Source organism: Dryobates pubescens, chromosome 4, assembly GCF_014839835.1.
Source record: "Dryobates pubescens isolate bDryPub1 chromosome 4, bDryPub1.pri, whole genome shotgun sequence".
NCBI lineage: Eukaryota > Metazoa > Chordata > Aves > Piciformes > Picidae > Dryobates > Dryobates pubescens.
Window position 1 is genome coordinate 43,643,486 of NC_071615.1, and position 21,521 is coordinate 43,665,006.

The following is a 21,521-nucleotide window of genomic DNA, read 5'->3' on the forward strand; positions in this document are numbered from 1 at the left end:
ACTTCCCCCCCTCACTACAGGGTATTTTTTAGGCAGATGTTCAGTCAGCTCCCAGTGAAGCTAATAGTAAAGATCAGCAGTGTTGAATTCCATTTGCATTGTATAGAACAAGGAGACGTCCAGGGAAACTGAAAGGCAACAAATCTGATACCGTTGAGAGAGAGAGACACTTTAAAAAGCAATCTATCCACAGAACCTACCATTTGAGAGCCAGTGTTTAGCAGCTGAAAAAAGGAATACTTATGTCTATATTGTAATAGCTAGATAGAATAAAAAATGGCAAGGGATATAAATATTTTTTAATCAAAGCGTAAACAATTCACTGGTGTGGCCTAGGAAGGAACTTCACTCCTGGAGATTCTCTCAGTACTCTGTTTATAGCCACCCATTTATGAAGCTTTTGACAGAGATTGCAGTCAACTCCTGAAATTTAAGAGTAGCAAAACAGAGTGGTCTTCCTGATCTGGTACCTCTCTGTTGAAAACTGACACTAGTTAGAGGAGGAGCAGGAACAGACACTAAATATTTATTCTGATAAGAAGTCTGCATGGAATTTCTAGCATAGTTCAACTTACACAAACTGCAATTAAAATACCACAAGAATAAACAAACCAGTCTCTCTTGGAGCTTGGTAGGCAGTGCTAAGAGAACAACAAGCACGAAACCTGCAGTCCCAGGTTTTAATTCATGCCACCAAAACATTTTCTTAATGCTTGATACGAGAAAATGTGAGCGTAAAAAGGGAGCGAAATTTGAAACAAGATTAAATCATCCCTCGCTCAGAGCTACTGTGCTGTTCAGTATGCAGCAGTATAAAAGAATAAAAGTAGTAATAGCCACAGTGACAAAGTTCATGCTGAGAAAATAACTCATTAGAACCCAATCCATGGGTAGTCTTGTAACAGTTTTTTTGAAGTATTTCAACAACAGAAAAGATGCAAATTTAGAGACTTACTAACCTCCTCTTAAAGCACCAGAAATACCACTTTTTTTTCCATTTTAAAGGCAAAACCAGCCTCCCTGAAAACCTTGCATCATTTTCAACACATTCCTCCAAGCCAGAAACTTGAGTATTGAAATATGCTTTTCTTCCTGTTTTGAAGTTTTTAAGATGAAATGACTGGCAGTTTAAACGCATAAGTGCAAAAGATTAGAGACAAAAAAAGCCATCATATTTTCAAGCGTTATATTTCCTAATTAAAGCAGTAGCTCCTTATTATATAAGGGGTTTATCTTTTGGTAGTATGGATGCCTACTCAATTAAAAACTCCCAGCAACCCTGACAAACTGGCTTTGACATGAATGAGAAATTGGTAACAGCAATGGGAAAGGAAAAAAAAAGAGGCAGATGTGATCATGATTTTCCCAAATGCAACACATTTTCTTCAACAAGAATAAAAATGCTGCATTTACCCCCAAAACTTAACTTTCTGTTTGACTTTAGAACTGCAGCTGTTAAAAAGTGTATCTTGGTATCTGTGAAATGAAAGAGTTCCATACATTAATATTTATAAAGCACTACATGAATGCAAGTTAAATTAATTCTTTAAGTCGAAAAAAAGACGGTACCCATTTGCATTTCAACAAGTGAAACTTTTCCACCCATTTGACAGAGAAAAGATTATAAAAGGTCTCAAATTTCTCCAATAAAACTGGAAATTACATCTCAATATTTCGTCAGAGATTAAAACCAGAATTGTAGATGGATTATCTGATACAAAGATGGAAGCGAGGGTGCTGCTTCAAGATCTAGAGAAGTAGAGCACTTTAAGACAATTAAATGATTTCCCTGCAGGCAATGTCTTTTCAATCCAAGCTAATGACATCATTTAAGGAGGATGGTCCATTTAACTGAAAGGATCTTTTACAAGGCAGACAGACAGAAGGCAATCCGGGAATGTTTTCAAGGACTTCCCATATTTCAGAATTATAATGGTGAAATGCCTACATCAAAATCTTAAACTCAAGCATTAATCAACAAAATGAAAGGCTAATTTTATAAGAAAAATGTAATAAAACTCATTTTAAGAAGTTTTCCCTTCATTATTTTTTCTTTTAAAGGAACCAATTCTCTCCTAATGGTAATTATGCTGCTTTGGAATAATGATAATACTCAGGCAGCTCAGTTTTAGGCTGCTGTTTTTAAAGTGAGGCCAAATCGCTTCAATCACTTGCAAGTTGAAGAGTAACTTTCATAAACTTTTCCACCAGTTTATGTAAGTTTGCTGTGATCTTTCAGATACAAAGCATTATACTATTGCTTCCAGAACATACTACTTTTTGGTATGGTCGACATGGCAGCCTTTAAATTGCGCCACCACCTTTTTCATAAACAGCAAAAAAAAAAAGCAATGCCCTCAAATGACCCAGTAAGAGAAACTCACAGTTTTAGTGTCTGCATCAGCAGTTCAGAGCACTGTTATAACTGTGGCTTGGGGGTTGTCCTGTACCTTGTTTTATGGAAATTATCTTTCTGCTTTGATTTTTTTTTTTTTTCCAATATCAGGAAATGATTTTTAAACAGTTGAAGCAACACCAATATTTTCACATTAAAATTGTATTATTAAAACTGAGACATTAGACGAAACTACAAACACCTCTTGTACTTCAGAAGGTGGTATCAGTTTAAACCCAACCAAAGAGTCTTTTTACCATTTACAATAACACTCAAAGCCATGGAAGTTGTATACACGTTAGGATGACATCTGTTAATAAATGATGTGGTTCTGAGGACAGAAAAGGAAAAAAAAAAAAAGTTTACCCTATGTCCTTTTAATATCCATTTCAAATTGTCAAAAGCTTCAGAAAGCTGGAAAGTGTGAGACATAGTGAAGCGATTTTACGATGTAAGCAGGAGCTACAAAACATAGAACTAGTCCTGGCTCTTAACCAGATTCCTTTTACAATCTTGGACAAGTCAAAGCTACTTTGCCTCCACTGCTCCTCTTCATAAAAGAGAAGCTATATTCACATCTTTCTAGAAAGGCTGTGAAATGATTTCATTATGTTCAGGGTATATTTTTATACAGAAACACACAGACATTTAAAGGGAAAAACATTTCATTTTCAGGCCTGCTCTAACACTTTACAGGTTGTCTACCAACACACACACACACATTTTTTCAAAGCAATATAAGCAGGCAGAGGGGGAGAGAGAGAAGGGGAGTGGAGAGAAGGTTACAGCATGTGTAAGAGTAGGATATCACATTCTTACCAATTCATGCATTTCACAGAAAACTGCATACTTCTGTGGCTGCTACAGTACATCTCAGACTGACAAAGTGAGGAACAGGATCCTTACAGTAAACTGTAAGATGACTCTGATCACCTAAATGAACTTATTTGCCAGGAAATAAAAACAATTTCTGATCCTAATAACGTTGCCTCCTCCTCCTCATCTTTTTAAACACAAAATCAAGTAAGGTACAAATGCTGTTATCTAACAAACACAAATTGCTCATTGAAAATGGTGCTAGCTCAGGACAGACACCAATATTAAAGCCAAAATTCTCAGTATGAACACGCACTTTGACTCTCACTGCCATTCAAAAGAAAAATCAACTGTAAAAATTAAGTGGTTTTACTTTAAGGACTTAACTGAGGTTTTGTCACTCTAACTCTCTTTCCTTACATCAAGAGCAAGAGTGGTGAATAAGTACCACAAGAAAAAAAAATGCTGCCTATTAAATCCTGAATATAGTATAAAACAATACTGCTCCATTCCTAAGCACCTGGGCTTTTTGATAGTTGACAGTCACACTCCTGGTAAAGGAGGAATGATATTTCTACAGACTTCAACTGACAGATTTAATTCCAGTCCCTGCTACACACCTGTACAGCCAAGGTCCTCCACATACATTTGCATATACATTTACAAACCTTTTCTCCCTTTTGTTTTTATCCCAATTAAGTCCTCCGAAGCACAGACTCACTCAAATTAAAGGCACATGGAGTCAGTGGAGGATTCTGCAACTGCCTTGATGCAATGAAAATAAGATGACACGTGAAAAATATATTACACATTTATTGGCATCTAGCCAATTTCCATAGTTTTTTTTCCACCCTAAAAGCTATATCACAGCTTCAGTTTTTACGTAGGCTGAACTTCCATAAGCAGCCAATGAATCTATGACTAGCCACAAAACTATAGCAACATAAAAATCTCATCCTTTATAAATAGTTCTTTTTATATCAGTTCTTAGAAAAGTATCAGCATCTACAACAGTTATGCTAATGCACCATCAGATATAATAATAATAATAATAATAATAATAATAATAATAATAATAATAATAATAATAATAATAATAATAATAATAATAATAATAATAATAATAATAATAATATCCTCACATAAACTTGTGACCCTCTAAATAATCATATATTTTGATAACAAATCCTTGCAAAACACTTGATGAAATTGTGCTAGAGGACACTACATGGGAGCCAGTGAGTAACACAGAAATACTAACAGACAGGACTCCCAGGGTCAGCTTATTCATGCATTATCTACACCAGTGTCTTCACATCACTACCAAAGCCCGTTTCTCGACAAGTTTATTCATTCTCTGAATGGATAAACTGACTAATCACTGTTCTATTTATTCTTAGTTCATGGCCATAACTTTATTCAATACTACATGTACTGGTGAATAAAACATACTGGCAAAAGATGTTACTTCTGAGCATGGAAGAGAAATACAACAGGCAAAGACAACGTTGTTCAAAATATGTACAAATCACTTTTATATTACTTAGAACAATCTCAGAGATGAAGAAGCCAACATCAAAAAGGCACCAGAGCTAGACAACTCACGTTCAGTCTAAAGAATCCATGAAGAACTGGAGGAGGACCAAACCAAGTATCAAACCAAAAGGACAAATCATAGCCTCATCTATACAGCAGCGTAAACCAAAGTAACCACACTCTTCTTTATTATCATGTTACCTTCGATCAGTATTGTTCTATTCTAACTGTTAAAAAGCAGGAGGAACCCAAACAGCAACATAAACGTTCTCAGTCTTGAGGTGATTATTGGTTTTAGCTTGTTCAGTTTCCCACACACGAGTTTCAGGGTTTAAAACATTTTGACTCAGTCGATTTGCTGTTTGCACAATATTTTCACCTTCTTGATTTATATTTGTGATGTTCTTCATTGAAGGCTATTTTTAATTTAAGACCCAATTTATCACTAACTGCAGATACTGTGAAAAAATTCTCTACCTGACATTCCAGAGAAGACACTAATCACAGAACTTGGAGAAGCAGAAGCCACTTGAAAAAAGACCAGTCTAGAAATTTAATTATGGTTCAGACACTCAAGGCCCTTTCCAAACTGTAAGCAGCAGCTATTTGGTACCAATGTAGTATGGTACCTCATCATTGTTCCCTAAAAAAAGGAAAACAAAACAAAGCAAAAACTCCCTCAAAACATCTGTTTCTGAAAGACAAAGACAATTAACATGAGGAGAAAATAAAAGAAGGAAAAAATACCCAACAAGGACAGTGTATTATAGTGGTGAGAGAATTTAAAGATGTGATATGCATGGAGTTACATTTCCTAAAGTAGGGCTTAAAGGCAACAAGAATTGAAGGTTCCTCAGATCTGCTCAAAGTTAACTTTACACCAGGTTGGAAACATCCTGGGAGCACAACAAAGCTGGACTAATTTCCCTTCCCAACATATGAATTTGTAGAGGTAGAAATCCTTGCAAATTTTTTTCTTGGAAAAAGAAAATTAAATGCCACTAATATAAACACAGTGGTGGCTTAGTTGTGGCACCCAAGCTACCCCAAAATAGGCATAGCCATGGTGCCTTCAGACTTCACACATTCAGTGTTCTGCACATCTTAAAACCTTCCTTCATTTCTACCTACCTTGAGCTATACAACCAAAACCAATCCACAATAATTTTATAGACTTCTTAACATAATCCAAGAGATGTTTCTCAAGAATAATAATTTTTAAATAAAATTAAATCTTCTTTATATGCATTAGAGCTATGCTCATACACAAGTCAGTCACCCAATATCTCAATGACTGTTAATGAAACTGAAAGCCTAATTAGCAAGATGAGGGGAATAACCCCAGCATTCTGGCCCACCTCCAATATGAATAATTGCACCTACCTATGCAAAATCCCCTTTGTCATTTCAATTAGGTGAGATATTCCTTATATCCTGCTCTTAAATTGCTGGCCATTGTTTATAGTGTCATGGTAGAATGCAGTAGCTTTTACACTGGATAGTAGTGATGTGGCAATTCCTACAAATTTTGGTTATTTTGTTCAAAAAGGCTCTCTGCTATCAAAAATAAAACACACACACAAAAAAAACCAAACAAACAAACAAAAAACAACCACTAATTCATTGTGCATATATTACTGAAAGAAGTACAGAACCTGTGGACACAGGTAGCACCTTAACTGGCATTGATGCACAAAAGTAAGCCAGCCAGGTGTAAGCAGCTCTTTATTAATTCAGCAGCATAACAAGCAGCCACCTTATCACTCTATCACAACTCTGAACATCTCAGAAATCAAGCCAAAGCTAACACCCTACTGATTGAAATCCTACCAGCAGATTACAACATTCTTCTGAAATAAATGTTATATACACACATCAAATTCACCAAGGAAGACAGTGAAGTCAGTCACCAACCAGCCCTTCCAGGGCCTCCAAAACAACGGTTGTGCTGATTTGCACACCTTGCTTCCTTACTTAGCAGTTTGCACACCCTGAATAAGTGTTGCCCAGGACAACCACTATTCCCCCTCATTGTTTTCATTCTGTCCCACTCCCTCACCAACCCCAAAACTCTGTAAATTTTGGATTGTGATTTAAAATTGCTCATCTGACTAGAAAAAATAATTCCTACGTGAAAGGTTTTTAAACTTCGGTCAGTTTAATGTTGCCTTAAAGTGGGACATCTGGGGCTTATTATTGCCTTATAATATCAGAGAGGTTTCCTCCTCTTCTCTTTTGCCTCTGACTTGACACTGAAATTGTTATTAGACAGTAAACTCCTGGATGCTTACATCAGCCATGCTAATCCAACCCACAGCCCTTTTATTTTGCACTCCTGCTTTAACTCTCCTTATCCACTAAAAGAGACACTTTTAGCAGCCTATAAAAGCCACTTGGAAAGGCACTCATTGTTTTTAGCTATGAAAGTGAAAAGATATCTTTTATATAGGAAAATATGCAAGCAGGTATCTGCATCAAAAATCCACATTAACACTAACCGTACTTACTATTTCAGGCATCGTTTCAGTAACCACATCAACGATTTATTGCTCCACTACATCAGTATGGAAACTTCCACAATAAAATACAGGCCAGGAGTCAAAAAAGCTGTAAAAGCATTATAAAAAACAAAACCACACCACCACAACAACCCACACAACAACAAAGTTTGGTTTTTTTTCTTGCCCTGCTCTCCTAAGACTGTAAATCTCAGGCTTTCTTTTTCCTAAATTGTCTTTTTTCAAGGCTTACCAGTGTTACAAATACCTTTGCCTTCTACTGACTAGACATATTTTCTTCCACAGTCTGAGTTACTGTGTGAAATGTTACATCAAAAATTAGACACACATGCTATTAGAAACGTGGTCACAGCTGCACTTCTCTTAACATATTTAACATAAAAATAAAGGCACTGAGATCAGAACAGCTTTCACTTTGTCATTACCTTCTGCAAAAGGAGTATCAGTCTTGCATGGGAGATAGCAATAAACGTATTAACATTTCCAAATACAGTAGAAAATAATTTCTATTAAGTAGACCTGCTGGGGAAAATGCTGTACACACCAATGATTAAGTGCAAGCGTGCATCTGTCCTTTAAATGAGCATAGTGGTAATACCTTAAATGCAGGAGTTCAAATAATGGCAAATCTTCCTGCATACACAAATCTGCATCAGGCAATGCTAAATTAAGAAGCACCTCCAATAAGTTTACGAAAAGACAAAGAAAAAAAATTGGTTTTAAACTCTTCTGCATTGCAAAGATCTCTTTTGTCTGTCAATCAACAGAAAAGTATTATTCCACCATCACAAAAAAACCTTTGGAGGCAGTATAGGTCTGTGTGTTGTGCAAATGTGCAGTTGCTAAGAAGCAAATATGCTTCTCTTCTAATCAAATAGCCCAGCTCAGCAATGCTGCTGGCTTGGGGCAAGAAGCAAATTCCACCAGCCACAAACTTAGAAACAGTCTTGAATTATTTGTTGCTGACCGCTGGCTGAACCCTGTCCTGATGAGCACCATCACCATTAGCCACTTCTCAGTGTATTCCATCAACCAATGGCAATAGCAGCATGCTACAGCTCAGGCTGCAAGGAATTGATCAAACAGGGTAATGAGACTATTTCTTCATGGAGGTTATTTTAAATGAATATAAATATTTTCTTTCTACATAATTTGCCACAAAAGGTCACTGAACTCCCTGCGTTTCTAAAGAAAAATGCTGTGATATCCCCTTTATATATTTGAATTAGGATATAGCCAACAAACAATTCGGGGCATTTTTGATGATCGTGTAAATCTTAATGAGGTGGCATCCCAGACAACTGATTAGCAGCAACATTTTATCTTCACATTTAGTTAAGAACGAAAAAGAGGATTTGAGGGTATTTTAGAAAATCATGGTACACCTACACCCTTAAAAAAAAAGAAAATCTCTCACGAAATAATATGTTCTGGTAACCTAAAGACTTAACAAAAGATCATGCATATTTAGCTATGCTTGTCATACTCTGATAATATAGCTCTTTCTATAGATTCTTTCAAGTGAACTCGTATGTTAAAAATACTCACTTTGTATCAGAGCCAAGTTACTGATAAGGAGATCCACATTCAGACATCCCCACTGACATCATCTCAAAGAAAACTACTATAAACAGACACCAAGAGATCCTTGACATTTAATTCAAGCCAACTGCTACCAAAACCTCATCAAGGTTCTCCTTGCCTCCTATAGGATTTTTAGTTCTGTCATTTCCAGTACTGAACAATTTCTCCCAGTGCTAGGAAGTGGTAGTGACTTAAATACGAGTTTAACTGTATTTTTTTCACAAAGGCATTGCACCAGCGTACTCCTAAAACTCTGCTAAATAAATAGTGCTTATTGTTTTCCACTTTTAGGGATAATAAGAAAAAAATATTCTAACAGGCCAACTAAACACAATTGTTCATGTTTGAGAGTTCACAAGGTTACCCCAAACAACTTTAAGAAAATGCTTTTAACACAAAAGAAAAGTTAGATTTATACCCAAGGAGAACTATAATTCATTCGAGACAGCACTTGGAAATGGTAGTTAAAGCAAAAAAAAAAAATCAAAGAAATATATATATAAGAAGGATTTCAATTAGCTAGCCTTGTTCTGCCTTAAGAGGAGTCCACTCATATAGTAACATGAAGGGCTTTGGATCTTTCTATTTATTTTTTTAATTCACTCAAAATATTCAGAGTAATTCTATTTTATTCCTAGATGTGTTCTCCAAAACTCTGTTCTTCATTTTGGGATCCTCAGTTCTGCTAGTTGTTTTTTTCCTCTAACCAGCAGAGGAAGTGAGAATTAATTTTTTTCAAGTAAGAAATTATTAAGAACGATTAAAATACTCCCCTCCTCTCTCCTGCCTGAAATATTAGTCACAAAGCATTCTTTACCTTTGTATCAACACTGTTAGTGTATCTTGCCTGGCAGTGAATTGCATCTGAGGCTGGAAAACAATAAAGCAACTCAGATGCTTGTCCTGCTGAGCCACGACTTCTGGAAATTTATGGTTGCTTTAAAGAAAAGTTGACAGCAAAAATAAAACTGCAGTTCTGTTATTAAATAAATAAATAAATAGATAAATAAATAAATAAAAAGGTAGCTCAATTGGCTACTTATTCCAAAACAAAGCTCGTTACAGCTGTTACATAAACCACACAAATTATTACTGTCGATCCATAAGTTCTTTTAAAAGTGGAACTTCCCAAAAAACCAAAAAGGAGATAATTCTACCTTAACATGGAAGATCTATTTTTTTTTTTTTAACAAAAATCCATTCAGAAAATACAAAAATCCTGGGCAAATGTATTTGAAGCACAGGTGGAGGAAACCAATTGATACCTAAACTCTAATTTATATTTTTTTTTTCCCTCAAAGAGATTGCATATTAAGTCCTACAGTCCATTTAAAGATACAAATAAATAAGTAAATAAGTAAATAACTAACAAAACCATGCAAACCCCCCACAGTATAAGTAGTCCCTTACAATACCAAAATAAACCCCAAAAAAATATTCACTTGGGAGAGGCAGAAATCAGCACCCACTAGCCAAAGACATCTCCTCAGCAAACTAACGGTTTGACAAAAATCAGTGGAAACAGCAGAGAAGCCAATGCAACTTCCAGTGCCAAGGATCCAGATGGCACTGCTGGAAAAATTATATCTACAGACTGGCAGCTTGATTCCATGATTATTGCCCAAGGGAGGAGGAAGAGGAAAACAAGAGGTATTTCACTGTGATGGAGTAAATCAATTATCACCAGCTCACTGTGGCATTTTCACATTGTTTTTATACCACATTCTAAATATCACTCAAATCACTGAGAATACTGGAATATTCCAGCAATTTAAGATGGGGGGAGGGAGGAAGGTGTGCTATGCATTAAAAACAATTAGAAGTAATATGTACTGAAATGCACCTCCATCAACTGCATCTCATAGTTTCTGTTTCCAAATGCAATTTGCAGATGTGTTGTGGTTAGCAAGTGAAAACAAAGTTTTTATTGTCAACCTAAAATTCCAAACATTATCTATACAGATTACAGGGTGCAGGGGGGAAAGGGTCTGCACTCCATGTTTTAACTCCATTCTTTTGTGTATTTTAAACTCTTAAAGTGCCATTATTTTTACACATGCAATCACAGAATAATCATGTTGTTAAAACAGAGCAAAATGGTTTGAGTTAAAAAAAGTTTGTGGCAGTCTCACCAACTATTGTTAAGACCTGGCTTCTGAAGAAGCTGTTAGAGGGAGAAAAATTCGTCCCCTCATACTTTTCATATAAGAAAAGCTGCTCTAGAAATAAATCAAAAGGACAAAATTTTCACCCTACCAACATATGCATATCCATTGAAATCACTAAACACAAAATGGAGAGAATTACAAGACTGTTTCAGAATTTCCACCTGAAAACAGGCAAAGCTATTTTTTTTCATTGGAAGTCAATGAAAACACTTCCATTAACTTTTTCCCAGGCAACCGTAATAAGGCCCATTTCCTCTACCCGTACTGGTGAAAGCACAATTCATCTGTCACCTATCAAAAAGACTTGGGCCATCTTCATTTCACTTGTTTCCATCCCATAAACAGTTCAAACATCTTTCCCCCCCCCACCCCCGCCCCATCACATTCTTTCAACACTAATCCTTTCCTCCTTACCTCTTTGATGCAAAGCGGTGAGATGCAAGCGCAGATATGTCAAAGCACAAACTAAAACACATCTTTGAATTTGCATGGTGAGCATTTATACATCACCCATATTCATATACAAAATAGAACTGCTAAGGAGTAAGCAAAAAGATGGTTTACACATACATTAAGGTATCTCTGGAAAGTTATTATCAGACTGTGGTGAATTCCTTGATGAAAAGGACACATTTGTGTAGACAGTGCAAATATTCAGAAGGTTGCCAGGAAAATCTTGTTTAGACCATAAGAGGATTTCCTCTATTTTGTAGTGTAAGATCATCCATAATTTGTTCTCCAAAATGGGTCACAAAGTATTTATGACTACCAGCAGCTGGGCTAAGACACTCATGGGATATTACCTCTCATTACTGTGGTAACTAGTGGTGAATAGGCCCTGACTAATGCTAGTTAAGAAACTGTAGTAGTATTTTCAGTTTGGAGACAAGACAGCAGTAAGCATTTTGAGTTTGCTGCTCTACTCTTAACTCCTTATTCTCATAAGCAATCCAAGTAACCATCTATGAAGAATTGCTGAGGGAACTATCAACCGAGATAATACCATCTAGTGACAGATGTCCAAGAGAAGGGTGGTTCCTGCTGCAAATGTTTAAGCACAATATCTCCAACATCTTGAAAAGAGTAGTAATGAACTTGCTCATAGAGTAGATCTCTGAAGATTTGATTTATGATCTGTTTTTTCCTTTGCAGAGCACTGCAATAAACCTTTTCAGGACATAGTTTTTACTTCTCTCTCCACTCAAAGGTTTTACTTTTCCATTCAAATTTAATCTTAGAATTCACAAATATTCATCCACTGCACTCCCTCTTTTATTTAAAAGGAAACAAATCCAAATGCACTGAATTAATGCCTGGATTGCATGCTGCCTGACAGTAAACAGGCCTGTTTTGTTCTTGGTTAAGATTTACAGATACACTTTGCACTTCTACAGAGAGTATTAATCAATTAAAACACAAAACCAGAAATATGAGAAACATCTTTTTCTGATCATTAGAATTGACATCCACTTCTGTGCACATAATAAATTAAACAGGGGCACAAATTCCTAATTATCAATTCAGAGAAAGAAGTATACACCAAACTTAATTTGCACATTTATTGTGAGACCATACTTTTTTTCTTTTCTCTCCAGTTGATTCCTACATCCAGGTATTCTAAAGCCTCATCCTTGAGCCAGAAAACCTGAAGTACCACACAAAGTGCTGGTTTTTTACATATTGCTGATCTAGTCAAAACCAAAGAAAATACTACAGCTTTGTAGAGTTTGTTCTCCCTAAGATGTTTGGAACAACCACACAGTGTATGTTGAAGGCAGACCTATTTGCCTGTTGTACTCGGTAGATACCAGGAAGGAAAAGATGTCTTTTGCCATAAATGCCAAGCAGCAACAACCTGTTGGACCTGAGCTCAACTCTGAAAGAGCACTAGAAGGGTACCCAACCTCAAGGTGCCACTGGAGTAGCATGAAGCAGTGCTACCATCTACAATCAACCCATTTGGTTCTGGGAGGAAAGGCATAAGGAGCATACTGGAAGCTAATTTGCCACTACTGCTTGTCAAGAAGAAAGAAGAATTAGAGGGATACCAGAAGGTAGAATGTTTCTCAGCTGAGGGAAAGCTTTAAGGTCCTAAATCAATAATTTCCAGCTTCCAAAACACACTTGAAAAGTTTATCACGAATCAAAAAGGCTGAAGGAAAACCTTCCCTCTTCCTTTTATTTCATGATTGTGATATATAAGATATTATCTAGAAAAAAATTAGGCCAAAAAACAGTATGAAGTAAATAGAAAAAATCTATTGCACTTCAGCTTTCTGGGCTTTTTATATCATAATATTGCTAGGTATCTTAAATAAAATTAGGGAAAAAAAGATGTTAAGCAGGTCATTATTTGTTTTCTATTGTGGATATTGTCTTGTCTTGGTAGTGGAGCACATGTAGATGTTTTGTTATTGAGTAGTCACTGTAGCAACATAGATGAAATAAAATTAACAACAAACCATGTCATCTCTCTCGTGGGAGAAAGGTAAATGCTAAAAGAACACAGGGGTTTATTATTTAATAGGAAGTTCAAACGTTTTAGTATCATCAATTTGTTCACACTGTTAACCTACACAATGCCTTTTTTAACTTTACTGTTGACTTTAATAGGGCCAAAATCTCACTTTAAAATGCAGCTTTCTACCAGAAATTACTGTACAAATGGTTTAAATCAAAATTAATGAGATTAGCTTTGCATGTTTCACATGCCTTTTTATTTTTTCAGGTTTTTTTTTAACCCCTTGCTTCCCCAAAATAAATCATTGCTGCTATATTCACCACTATGGAACCTACAAATGAACACACAAGCAAGCAGTTGCGTTGCTTGCTCTTTTCATAAGGTTTCAATAGCAGTCACTTTATAAAGACTCTTCTCAGTCTTCAAATACATTCATGACAGAAGGGGAGGGGGGGGAAGGACAAAATAGCCTTGAATGTCAGATTGACAAAAAGTTTAAGGCACGTATCCTTTACTAGCAAGTGCAGTGTAGCACTGGGGCAAGCTGCCCAAAGGAGATTCAAGTTGTACCATTAGAGATTATTAGGAAAGATGAGACAGATGTTACCAAGAAATATCTCAGGCCAGCATTAGTCTTCAGGCGTCTCCTATCCAACAGGGAGTTGATCTTCTTTATAGCTTCTGATGATTTCAAAGTTAGCACCCCTTTCTCATTTGTTAAACAGATTTGGATCTGGGAGTTAATGCACATATGATCCTATATAGAATCATAGAACCAATAAAGTTGGAAAAGACCTCAAAGATCATCAAGTCCAACCTGTCACCCAAGACCTCATGACTACTAAACCATGGCGCCAAGTGCCACATCCAATCCCCTCTTGAACACCTCCAGCAATGGTGACTCCACCACCTCCCTGGGCAGCCCATTCCAATGGCTAACAACTCTCTCTGTGAAGAATTTTCTCCTCACCTTGAGCCTAAACTTCCCCTGGCGCAGTATGAGACTGTGTCCTCTTGTCCTGGTGCTGACTGCCTGGGAGAAGAGACCAACCCCCTCCTGGCTACAACCTCCCTTTAGGTAGTTGTAGACAGCAATAACGTCTCCCCTGAGCCTCCTCTTCTCCGGGCTAGACAATCCCAGCTCCCTCAGCCTCTCACCAGTCTTGTTGCCCTTCTCTGGACATGTTCAAGAGTCTCAATGTCCTTCTTAAATTGAAGAGCCCAGAACTGGATACAGTACTCAAGGTGTGACCTAACCAGTGCCAAGTACAGGGGCACAATGACTTCCCTGCTCCTGCTGGCCACATGCACCAGTATCTTCACTAACAACTTTTTAAAAGCACTTCATATTTTAAGTTCTTTTTACTTTTCATTGTGTTCAATCAGCTTGTAAAAGATTGCATTCTAAGTGACATCTAAACTGTTCATAATCATCTCAGCCTAATTCCCTTCCTCTGATAGCCTCTGTATACCACATCAGAAATTCTAGGCTTTGGTTCTCCTGCTTCAGATCAGGTTGCTAATTACAACTTTCTGAAAGCAGTATTTCTGACCAGTCATATTACCCTTTCAGCCAGAATTGTCCATGAAATGTGAAATAATACCTTGCAACACATATATGGCATTTCCTCTGCCATGTAACATCTGTTCAGATGCAGCAAGAGTCTACTAAACCATTGCTGAGAACACAGAATTACCTACATATATCAAAATAATGAAGTACATTATTTCACAGTCACAATTCTGACAGGAACTAGCATCCCTTCAAACCAAAGCTGGGTAAAGACTGGACTTCAGCATGCCATAAGAGCATAAAGTAGAAGTCACCTTCTCTTGCCAAAGATCAAGTGTCCCAGTAAATCTGGATCTCATCTTCCCCCAAATTGATCTTTTTTAATAAAATCTGAATATTTAAAGAAATAAGGAATGAGAAGATACATGGTTTGCTGCCTTCAAAGAGAAAAACTAGCCAAATAAAGAACTTGCTCACCTCTTCGAATAGCTGACATGAGCTTAGTTTGGAACTCTCTCCAGCACTGCAAAGCAAATAAGTCCTAGGATAACTCAGATAAACTTCCAATATTGTCATCCCCAAGTCAGCTGAACAGCCTCTCCACATACATGATTACAATACTAAAATAGTGGTAAACCAATACAAGATTGGAGGGATAGGAAGGTCTAAAGGAGAGTGATGTAACAGGTGATATAACAGCTTTTGGTTTAATATAGTGCTTCCAAAACAAACTCAGTAGGAATGTAGTGAAGAGAAAGTGGTCAAATACTTGTATATGCATTGTACATAAAGATAACCTTCTTCAATGACAGTATTCAAACCTTTATGCCTACCAAAGAGGGGAAAAGAAAAAGAAAGAAACCAACAAAAACAAAAAAGGAAACTTAATCAGTACTTGTAATTCAGACTTAAAATGTCAAAAGAAGCAGCATGCAAAATTTACTCACATTATTTTTCGTTCTCACTTGATCAATCAAAATGCAAAATGTCATGTTCATGCAAAGGAAATACTATAGATCATGTAAATTAGTTGACTCAAGGCTGCAAAGACTCATATAGAACTTTTCCAGAGGAGCTGCATGAAAACAGCTTTAGAATCTGTTGTTTCACCTAAAAATTATACTAACAGCATGTTGCAGAGAGCAACAAATTCTGTTCATTTTCAAGACTTCATTGATTCAGTTTCCCCAAAATTCTCCAAATGCTCTATTTTGCTTGTCCAGGTCCTACCTTCCTTCACTCCAACTATGGGAAATTTTTTATATGAGATTCTCATTCTATTTAAGAATTTTCTACTAAAACCCATGTTTTATTCATTAGCTCTAGCCAAATATGATAATTTGAAGAGCATATAAAGTCCCCAGACACATTTTCAGTACTTCTTTCATCCCTACATGCTCAAGGCAATATTTCTAGACTTTCCACAGAAATTATGATGATCTAAATTATTTTATCACAGCATTCACTGTGATCATTTTAGATCCACTAATTACCCAGTCACGTACTCCCTGCAGAGAGAGACACATCTTCTTCAGAGTGGTCAGTTCACTCACAGTGCCTTCAAAGTCAGAAAGTTTGTTCCATTAATGCTAATAGCATTTCCTACTGCAGAATCAAGTTACCACACCATAAACCAAGCAAGGTTTACTATTAAAAGAAAAAAATATCCCTGGAGATCATAAAAGATAGTTACACTGTTAAATAAGAAAGTTTCATCATGGTATTGAACCTACCTTTAATACCATCCTAAGAAACATAAAAACCAAGTGAAAACCAGTCACTTTGCCCCCCATTGTCTCAATCAAAATCAAGTTTGTTACCAACTTTAAAGACAGTCTTACTACTCCAGTGAAAGTATTTTGGTATACTTCAGTTTTCACCTCATCAGGACACATATTTTTTTTGCTATTCACATTCTTCAAAACACAGATGGAAGGGGAGTAAGAATTTACCAAACATAACATTGTTATACAATGTACTATACAAAAACCTGTCATTTAAATTGCAAGAAACCTAGTCATCAATAAGTGAAAAAATACCCTGCTCAAAAATCAATTATGTTGAGTCTTTTGTATAGAGAAGTACTACACCTTTCAGGCAACTGGTATTAATGAGCAGACATGGCTATAGAATCTCCATCTGTTTTTCTGACAAAGCTGTGACTACTTCAGTCTCTCATTGAAATTCCATTAATCTGGTGCACCAAGGACCAATGCGAAAATCAAAACTCCATCTAACCCTTTATCAGCTCACAATAACCTACAAGTGAACTCTGCCTGTTAGCATACAGCAAGTTATGATTTTGCTATCAATCAGGCTGTTAGCCAATTAAAAAGGAAAAAAAAAATCAAGTTAAGAACTGAGTGCCTGGCAGTGCTGTTTTGTTTTGTCTTGCATTTGGGTTTGTTATTTTATTTGGGGGTTTTGTTGTGTTTTATCCCTCTTCCAGTTTCTGTAGGGTGCCTAGACATGTAAGCCTATGCATCATTCTCCTTTGCTGTGATTTAATTGCTGCCAGCAATCAAGTCAAAGCATCACTGAAGTGTGCTTGAATTTCATTAGATGATATAACTTATGCTACTTTCCTACAGTACCTAATAAACCATAAAGAAACCAAAACACATATGGCTTGAGGGAATAACTGGGAAATTAGGTGGCCATTGGGGAACTGAGTGAACTTTTGAACCAGAGGAATAGAGAAAAAGAAATATTAAAAGGAAAGACAGACTTAGAATGCACACAGAGACATGGGGGTTTGACCTTTTCAGTACCTAGAAAATTACATTAGCATTATGAAAAATACATATCATGTTTAGAGTTTATAATCCATCAAAGTTTAGATACTTTATTAGTGCCTACCATAAGGTAAAAGTCAAAAGGACAACACAACAATCAGATTTGACAAAAGGCCTTTAAGTGACCTGTGCTAATTTAGTTATCCCATACTTATTGTTAAATGGATTATCTCTCTTGTAATTAATACACCATTAAACAAAGGTCACACAAAAACTCCAGGATTTTACAATAGCTGTAATGTACACGTAATACACTAATTCTTTATCTGTTACCAAGGGGGTGCCTTCACAAATTATATTCTGACAGTAACATTGCAAAGCCACATAGTAACACTTTCAGAAGTGTTGTACAAACCTTGCAGTCTAATTCAAGTATATAAAAGGCAAATGCCTGCTTTGTTTTGGCTTTTATTAGCAGAAAATATATAGCAGAAAAATATAGATGCAAAAATATGGACTCAAACAAATAAACAACCCCTCAATTTAGTTTCCTACTGTTAGGCCTCTCTATTAATGCTATTGAGCCTTGATCCTACACAAAGGCGGTTCTACATCTGCAAAGAGCCCTGCCGAACTAAACTGGTAACCATAGAAGGTCAGACTCAGCTAGTAAAAACCAGAAATAGAGCATTAAGCTTCAGAACCTATGAGAACTGAAAACAACTGGCACCTTCAAAGATCAACCCACCTCTTGTGAGATTTTCCCAACATACATTTTCATACACGCTCTAGGTGGCTAAACTTTTAACGATGGACTATATGTGTTAAAATCAAGTCTGAAAATGACACACGAGACATTCAAAGAAGAAAACAGAAACACTCCTCCAATGAAGTATAGGATCTACTAATGAAGGTATTTGTAGATCAAAATCTACCACCTTTTCCTCATGCTGCATTCCCACTGGCTAGTTAAAAAGGATTTAGCCTAAAACACAGAAGGACCAGTGAGGTAAAACTCATCTTAAATAGAACAGACTCGCACACACTGTATTTCTACCTCAACTAGAATGATTAGCCAAGGTACTGTTAGGCAGCTATTATACCTACTTGCAAAATAGGCTAAAAGTTAATGTCCCATTTGCACAAAATCACAGTATTTTATATACTCTTGCAAGGCCATTCTTCAGCCATTCACTATTTACATTTATTAATACTATCACTTTTTTCTTGATTAACTGTTTCGAAAGACATCTATCATCATATCTCCTATTAAACAGTCATACAATTTTGCCACATAGCCTTTATGCAATCAGTACCATGTTATTAAGTTACAATTAGAAATAATGTTAAGATTATGTTTGTAAGCAAAAATAAACACAGGGAAAGTTGCATTCATCTGTAGTTCGGAAAATTAGCTTGGGTGTTCTAAAAGCCATATTCAATTTGACTGATAATTACATTTCAACCAGAAAGCAAATAAATAGACTTGGGTTTGTTGGTTTTTTTTTAATGCAAAGTCACATTGCCAAAATGCAACAAGATCAATATTAAAGGGGGGGGGAAAGTGTTATTATTACTGTTACACATTTTACAGAGTTCTGCTTATAAAAAAAATTGTGTTATTCTGAATCAGTGGTTAGAAGGTTTATCACTTATGCATGTACTTCTCTTATCCCTGTTCTGCAATAGACATAATTTTATACCTCATAAAAGCAATTTATGTTTCCAAAGGGAATAATCTGGATAGCATAAAATGTGGAGTGCTATGTTGCAGGAAGCACATTTTCATTCAGCAATTGTATTTTGAGATGGAGCTGCACAGTTTGATCATCATATCATGTCAGAAAACATCATTCACTAGTAAGTCTATCTAACTTCCACTGCCACAAATTAATATACAATGTTAATTTATTTCTACATACACTTAATTTAGTGCCATATATTATCCATAGAAGGTATTTATGTTATGTATACAATAAACCAATCTCAGAAATATGGACACTAAAGTGAGCTTGTTAACTGTTGAAATATTCAAATCGTTCGTGTCTTCAGAACAGTCACATTTAGCATTAAATTTAATGAATAAAATAAAATAACATGAAAAACAGCTACGGAGCCTAGATTATTTTTTTTCAAATGTAAACTCAAATTTAAAATTTATATGATGAAAACATTCTGCAAAAGACTGTCTTACGAGAAGAAAACATTGCAAGAATAATTAATTTAATATTTTATGAGCCTGTTCTGAATGGAGTTTCCAGAAAAGTATCAATCACGTAAACTGCTTCATTATTTATTAGATAAATAATACAGGAAGCCATTAAGTAGCACAATAAAATTAAGCAAGAATCTGATAATGTTGAATTAACAAACAATTTGTTACTACAAACATTCACACTGGTTTAGGACCACTGATCTATCTTTAAAAGCATATGCATCCACAGAAGATGCTTTGTTATGAAAAAACATGAGTTTTTCTTTAACTAAAACAAACAAACAAGCAAACCAAAAACACCCGTTAAAAAAAAAGACCCAAAAAACACAACACATCTGAGAGCGCCCCACTATGCTCTAGTGCCACTAGAGAGAGCTCTTCCGTTCTTTTAAAGGTTCTTGGAAAGGTAAGGAAACTGCAGCTGTGATGCTTCTCTGTTGATTTGATTTCCAGCACTAACATTCGCATCACAAGGATCCGATTACATGAGTTTGTAGCAAACTGGCAAATCTAGTACCTTCTAAGGTAAACAGTGTCACATACCACCAGGGAGTACTCCATCCTCTTTATCATATTGGTCAGATGCTACCGAGTCACCATCACCAGGAGTCGAAGAAAAAGAGCCGTCAGACTCATCCCCATCTTCCAGTACTGTAAAAGTTAAAAATACATTGGAAGTTAAAATATCTTACCATACAAACAGACAGGATTGGGGTGTGGGGTGAGGAGGAAAGGGGGAGGGGAAAAAAGAAAGAAAAAACCCCACAAGTATTTTCATTGAAACGTAAGAAGGATACCAATTCCTATCTGAAACCAAGACAATCCCATTTCTCATGGACTTGTAACACGCACCGCATCCACTCAAGCTCCTCTTTGGGGGCTGCCTCCGGACCGGCCGAGTACAAGTTGCTGAAGTGGTTTCCCTAAGCGCTGCGATATAGCGAACCTGCTCCCCACGCTGCAGAACCGACAGCTTCTCACACAGACGGGGAAGAAACACACCACAGCACAGAGCTGGGCGAGGGGAAACTCTGGCAGGAGGAGAAGCAAGCAGTGCCAAGCTCCCAAGTTCTGCCTGTCCGAGTGCAGGAAGGAGCTGCAGCAACTTCCGTGCGAGGAACTGCCAAACTACTGTTGGCAGCAGTTTGTCGCCCTCTGCCCACTTGCACTTTTCCTCACCATAATTAGGTGCTACTTTGTAAATGTTTTATGTATATTCCTCCCACCAAACTAAACAGGGAATTGCCTTCTGACAGCAGCGAGTCGGAACCCACAGTTTAATGCAGCAATCTATTGATGAATTCCTAACACAGCTGGGAGCTCTATTGCAATACATTATTATAACATACAACCCTACATTATTAGCTAACCTGTGCATTACTTGATGAGACTGCATTAAATGTGAAGGTCTGGGAAAGGTGAAGTTAAATCAATATCAGCCATGGTTTTCATTTAATTAAGCAAAATTTAAGTTATCTCTCCCAAAATTTAGTATTTCTGATTTTTTTTTCCATTTTATTTTAATACTGTTTTAGGTGAGGAAGAGGTGGAAAAGTAACACAAACTTGATTGTTCATTT

At 36.4% G+C, this 21,521-nt stretch overlaps 1 protein-coding gene across 2 annotated transcripts in view; it reads right to left on the reverse strand.

The window, feature by feature from the left end:
• Positions 1–20,592, reverse strand: part of SKAP2 (src kinase associated phosphoprotein 2) — a 100,642-nt gene extending 80,050 nt beyond the window's left edge. The window contains exon 1 of one of the 2 annotated variants that reach the window (XM_054161200.1): positions 20,486–20,592. The gene's annotated coding sequence lies outside the window, so the exon portion shown is untranslated. The remainder of the gene's footprint in view (positions 1–20,485) is intronic. The other variant, XM_054161198.1, reaches the window with a different exon arrangement.
• Between the last annotated feature and the right edge of the window lie 929 nt (positions 20,593–21,521).